This window comes from Leptosomus discolor, chromosome 14, assembly GCF_034619465.1.
Source record: "Leptosomus discolor isolate bLepDis1 chromosome 14, bLepDis1.hap2, whole genome shotgun sequence".
In the NCBI taxonomy this organism is placed as follows: Eukaryota; Metazoa; Chordata; class Aves; order Leptosomiformes; family Leptosomidae; genus Leptosomus; species Leptosomus discolor.
In genome coordinates, this window is record NC_141404.1 from 84637 (window position 1) to 91168 (window position 6532).

Consider the following 6532-nt stretch of genomic DNA (forward strand, 5'->3'; position numbering starts at 1 on the left):
TGCTCTTGCTCATGTTTGATGCCCTTCCTTAGAGCGCTGCTGCAGGACAAGGCTGTACACCCCCATCTAGATCTACGCTTACACCTGTCTCCAAAATACACAGTTGTTATTTGACTCTGCTCCTGCCCCACCTTGTTCTATCATGTCACATGATTAGAAACCAAGTACTTCAGAGCGCTCTGTCAAAACACAGGGAAGAAACTCAGTAACATGCAGCTGCCTCTGGCTTGGAAAGAGTTAGAGAAACCCCTGACCGCTTAAGTACACCTCATACATTACATGCTGTACTGATTTGGCAGCGAGTTTAAACCACGTTAGTCGTTCTGCCAATTATACAATTTTAACTTTCTCTAGAGTTTCATATATGATAGGAAAAGATCAGTGAAATAATACATCCCCCACATGGTTTTACTCATTAAAAAGAAAAAAAAAAAAAAGAAATTCAAATCCCCAGGGCTGCAACAGGTAAGGCCACCGAACAGGACTGGCAGATGCGCTAAGGCTTCTGGCTGTACCAAAGCACGCAGAGGAACATTTTTTAATCGTATCTCGACCGTTGCAACCGAGAATGTAAAGACCAGCGACGCCATCCACTTTTGGAACACCTGCTGTGCTTCAGTCTTCGGAAACAAATTGACTTTGCTGTTGTTTTGTTTTTCAAAAGAGGGCAAAAAGTCTCACTGCTCATGACTTCTACAGCCAAGCACACAGAGTCCGACAGGCAATTCGTACAACGCAATTTCTTTGAAGGAGAAAGATTTCCATTCCGGGAAAATCCCTTTTCCAACTGAAATCAAAGTTACGCACTGCAGGACAACGGTCTCTGGTCCCTCAGCTTCGCTTCCAGAGGGCTGGGGATCCGCGTCCATCCTCAGCAGAAACCACATCAACTAACCTGATTACTCCTGCAGTTGCCACGTTCCTCCTCATCACCTACAGAAAAAAAAAAAAACCACACACACCACTGACAGCGGTAGTTGTCACACGGGTCACCACAGACCTCCTCGAAACACCCTCCTCCTCAAAAGGAACGTGGTCTTCCGCTCAACTGCTCCGCACAGATTCCCATGTTGGACGCTGCAGCTGTCATCGCTTGCGGCACCTAAGGTAGCAACAGACAGAGAAATACCGTCACGCTTGGGAGAAATCACCAGCCCCACGCTCCTCCTTGCTGCTCCTTAGCTCACCACCTCAAAAGCTCACCCAACTCCAAAGGCAGCTGCGTAACACCTGCACAACCGCACAGAAACGCTTGACCGAGCTGCCGCAGGATGCTCCGCTCTTGGACGCCAGCCCGGCTGACAACTGCCTCGCCTCCTCAGGCCGCTGGTCAGCGCGCAGCTTCGTCCCTCCGAGGCTACGTGCGTGACCTGCGAAAGCCAAAACAAAAGGCACGTGCTGAGATACCACCCGAAACCACAGCCTGCCTGCGCCCATTCCCCTCTCCTCCTCCTCCTTTACCTCGGCCGCCCACCCACCCTACCTCTGCCAGCTGCCACGTTGAGGCTCGGGTACCACCTGTAAAACACAAACAATAAGGGACACTTATAAACTTCACGAACAACACGACGCCTGAAAAGTAACTGCACTGCTGCAGCCCACCGCTCCCAGCTCGCCTAGCCCCAGCCACCTGCGGTGCCGATATCCCGCTTCACTCGCTGCTTTGCGCCTTCGGAATACAACAAACCGACCAAGACCTGTCAGCTGCTCACACAGCCACCGGCCGCATCTGCCCGCCGACACTGCGTGCTGACCCGCCTTCTTACGGCTGCTCCCCCACCCCTCCTCTAACCCTTTGGCACACAGCTCGTCTCTCTGCATCTGAAAACAGCATCGAACGAGTCGCCCGGATGCGGAGCAACAGCTTAACGGTTCCGGAGGTCTCCTTTCCACATAGGAATAACCTTTAGACTCCAACAACAGCCAGCCAGCTATCACAGAAAACCAAAGCCAAAGTAACACCTGGCCCTACGTGTACAACCCTTAACACCTTTGAGATTCAACCCGTGCAACTACCGCTCGAGCGGCCTCTCCCAAATATTCTCCCTCGCTTGCCGCTGGGGACTACCTGCTCTCAGGTGGACTGCGTGGCCCATAGCAACAGGGTCGAGGCCCATCAACGTTCGCAATCGACTCTGACTGTCACGCTTCCACCAACTAACATCGCCGTGCGCCCGGCAGAGCGGCTCCAGCCCAGACCCACGTGCAGACCAATGCCGCACACAAACAACACGGTCGACTTCACCCACAGATGTAAAAAGACTCACCGCAAGATGACTTACTCCCAGAGGAAAGACTCCCTTAGGGGCGAGAAGACCTAGAGGGCCGCGAGGATGAACCTATGGTCGCCTCGGAAGTCAAACGCCGTGGCCCCTGATAAAAAGATACGGCCACGACCGCAACGGTAGACGCGCGAGAAGCCGGGCTCCAAGACCCAACATCCACAGGAAGTGGAGCCAAGTCGCCATCCCAGAAGAGGGCTCCGTGAGAACAGACCACCCGACAGCAGATGCCTCGGTGCATTCTGGACCGCCCGTCACCTTCTCGGACACAAGACGCACCGGACAGATCTGCGCGTTGAGCTTCTCGCGCAAGACGGGGAGCACTCGGTCAGCAGTACGCCGGTGAGTCGAGGAGCACAAGACCCTCGGTGCGGCTACCAATGCGCCCGCCTACTGCAGAAGAATAAACCGCCGGAACAGCGAGACCCCAGTAACGTGCGGTACAGCACACACAGAACAAACACCACTGACCACCTCCTTACAGCTGAATCCCTTGGGGAATCACAGCGGCGGTTGGCTGATGGAAAAACCACAGCGGCTCCAAGATCTAAACCAGACACCTTACAACCACAGAAACCGGTGCTAAACACACAACAGGTGAAAAACAACACGGAAACGTAACTGCCATGACCGGCACTACGACACGTCTCATTGGGCGCTTCGTGAAAAAGTCAGAAACGGAGTAACAGGAAGGCTCGCGTGCCCAGGCCTACGACAGAAGACCCCGGCTGGAGACTGTTACCAGCACAAAGAACACATACCCTTTTCTCTGAGAAGTTCCAGGGAAGATGCCTTCTCGAGAAACGCTCAAGCTCTGTATACAGGCGAGTACACGATGCTCACCCTAACCCCCGCTGGACAATCTCACCGCTGGTCCTATCAAAGAGAAAAATCAGCGTAGATCAAGATGACAGCAACTTACACAGCAGTAAAAACGGTGGTGAAAAAAAAACAAGGGTCCATCTCCCATAGTAAGGAATTCCAGGAAAACTCAATGCATCTAAATAAAAAAATGGCAGGCTATTAAACCATTTTGCCACCCCCAAACCCTCAGCGGAAAACCACCAGCCTGAAACAACAAAAACAACTGTGTACAAGGGAACTTCCTACTATGCCTACAGCCAAACCTCGGCCAGTCCCAAAGCTCTTCCCTCACACAGGCGCCTCTGCTTCTTGCCGTGACCAAAGCCCCGACGCCCGTGCAGCCCAGCTGGCTCCAGAGCTGCCACCAGCAACTGGACCAGTGGAGCGCCCGCACCGCAGCAGCCCCGGAGCAGAACGGGCTCCCTGTGCAGAGGCCGGGGCTCGTACACCCGGGGCCCTGCTCACCACCCTTCCCGCAATCCCCCGGGAAAGGGGCTGGGGTGACCCCCAGCAGACACAAGGGTGGCCAGAGGAGCAGCGGGAAGTTTCCTCACCTGCCTCCGTGTTATGGGGTACAAAGTGCTGAGCAAAGACAGCGACTCGTACCGCAAAGGACGACACCTGCTCTTCTACTGCATCTGCAGCATCAGCAACATGACCAGGCAGGGAATTAAACTAATGGAACCACTTTAACTGGGAGAATAAGGACACAAACGTGAGCCAGACGCAGTCAGCAACATCCCCGGGGGAGGAACCAGCAACCAAGTCCTCAGCACTGCCCCTGGGAGACATAAAGAACAGTCAACTGTTGTCCACAGCGATGGCCAACTCTTTTCCCAGGCAGCAACCCCTCCTTCTGCAGGAGCACCTGGGGATGCCCCTCCTGCCCCAGACCGATGCAAACGGCACCTGCACTTATGGGGCAATAAAGCGTGTTCGTGGGTCAGCCTGCTGCCGTGAGGGCAGGGTCTGGACAGGAAGCGCGAAAGAGAGAGAAGGAGAAGGGACACACACACACACACACACTCTGGGACACACGACACCTGGCAGGCAACAGGGCAGAGAGGGAGGAATTAAAAGGGTGGGAGTGGGAGCTGGGAGAGGGGGAGAAAGAAAAAGAATCGTGGCACACTACAGGACTGAGAAGGAAGAAACTGAACAACAGGGACAGGGAAACGGACAAAGAGAGCCCAAAGAAAGAAAATATGCCGATGGGCTACAGGACAGGGAGGGAGGAGTGAAAAAACAGGGAGCCAGAGCCAGGCACAGAGAGATCGAGACAGAAAAAACAGCCAGGAGCAACGAGGCGGGGTGGGGTGGGGTGGGGTGGGGTGGAGGGGAGGGCACAGGGGGGAGGAAGATGCGAGGATCTGGAGCCAGACAGAGAAACAGCAAAAGAAAATGACAACGACGGGCTCCAGGGAGGATAAGGAGGAATGAAAAGACAAGGACTAGGAGCCAGACCCAGTGTGACACACGCAGGAAGCACAGCAACAGCAGGAGGGCAGAGAGGGAAGAATTAAAACACAGGGACAGGGAGCCAGAGGCAGGGTGGGGAGACAGATAAAGAGGGAGGGGGCCGACATAAAGACAGGCTACAGGGAGAAGCGTGAGGAATTAAAAAATTGGGATCCAGAGCCGGACAGAGAAACGAAGAAAGCAGCACAATCACCACAGGTGACAGGGCCAATGTCCTGGTTTGGGCTCAATCAGAATTAATTCTGTTTTAGTGCTTTAAATTTTCAGTTAAGTCCCCTCTAACTAACGGCATTTTCTGAAACAGCAGCATGTTTTTCCAAGAGAGTGACTGCTTCTAGCAGTGACAAGGCCTGATGTTTATAGTTCGTACCAAGGAATGGGATGCAGAGAGGCCCTTGCTTATACTTGTTCTTGTAGCGACTAAGGTCACTGCTGAATCTTGTACTCTGTGTTGGGGTGCCAGGAGTGAAAAGGGCCACAAGCCCGTAAAAGGTCACCCCTGCAGGGAGGAGTGAACCAGACATGTGACCCAAACCTGACCAACAGAGTATTCCATCCCATAGACGTCATATTCAGTATAAAGCTGAGAGATCACAAGGGTCTCGCTCTCTTTTTCGATGGCCGACATCTGAAGAGGACTCTGTCTGTTCTTCTGTCGTCGATCCCGATCCACGCATCCCTGAATCCAGTGCCTGAGTCCAGCTCCTGCATCCCGTCCCTGTCTGCTGCCAGGTCCAGCCTTGGACCACCCCAGTGCCAGCCCTGCAGCGTGGTGGTGACTTATCATCATCAGGGTGGGGGGAGTTGGGTTCGGTATTGGTTTTGTATATATTTGTACATATTGTATATATTTCATTATTTCCTTATTATTATCTTTTCTTTTATTGTTATTGTTTCATTAAAGCTGTTTTAGTTTTCTTTTTCAAACCGGAAAGTCTCTCTCCCTTGTTCTCTCCTTTTCCCTTTTGGGAGGGGAGAGGGGTTAATAGAGAGCGTCTGTCATCTGTTAGTGTCCGGCCCAGCCTCAAACTGTGACAGCCCAGAAGGAAGAAACTGAAAAATAGGGAAGTGGGAGCCATCCACAGAGAAAGATGAAGATAGGGAAGATAGCAGGGAGCTGCCACACGGCAGCAAGGGAAGAATTAAAATGGTGGGGCAGGGAGCCGGATGGGGAGCGATGGAGAAAGAAACAAAGCCCCGCGATGGGCTACAGGACAGAGAGGGAGCAACTGAAGACTCGGGAAAAGGAGCGGGACAGAGAACGGAAAAACAGCGACGGGCCGCAGGGCACAGAGGGAGGAACCACATATGTGGGGAGAGGGAACCGGCCAGAGAGAGATGAGGACAGACAGATAACAGCAACAGCACTGGGCTACAGGGCCGAGAGGGAGAAATTGAAAAACAGGGACCGAGAGCTGGGAACAGGAGAGATGCAGAAACACCAAATTGCAATAGGCCACAGGACAGAGAGGGAAGAAATAAACATCTGGGACCAGGAGCAACCTGCAGAGTGACGTCAGGAAACGGAAGTTTCAAGAACAATGTGTACGAGGCAGAGAGGAAGGCATTTTTAAAAGTGGGTAAAGGGACAGGGAGCCCGACAGAGACACAGAGAATGAAAAAGGCAACAATGGGCTGCGAGACAGATAGGGAGGAATTGAAAAAGCCCGGCAGGGAGCCAGACAGGGCGAGACGGCAAAAGAAATGAAATCGCGACGCGAACTTCGAAAGTGAGAGGCTGCAGGGCAGAGGGAGGAATTTTAAAAAATCCGGATCTTGTGCTGGACTGAGAGACCGAGCAAATAAAAATGGTGAGGAAGGAATTAAACAACAGGGACAGAGAGCCAGACAGAGAAAAGTCCCAACAGGCTTCCAGAGGGCGGGGGGGAGGAATTTAAAACTAGAGA

General features: G+C 53.0%; 1 long non-coding RNA gene across 1 annotated transcript; it reads right to left on the minus strand.

Annotated features, from left to right (window-relative positions):
* Nucleotides 1–390: 390 nt before the first annotated feature.
* On the minus strand, nucleotides 391–1327 carry LOC147414462 (uncharacterized). Its single transcript, XR_015183879.1, has 2 exons — nucleotides 1204–1327; nucleotides 391–1102 (listed from the first exon to the last, which is right to left on the minus strand). It is a non-coding gene; the product is annotated as an uncharacterized LOC147414462 (long non-coding RNA).
* Nucleotides 1328–6532: the final 5205 nt, after the last annotated feature.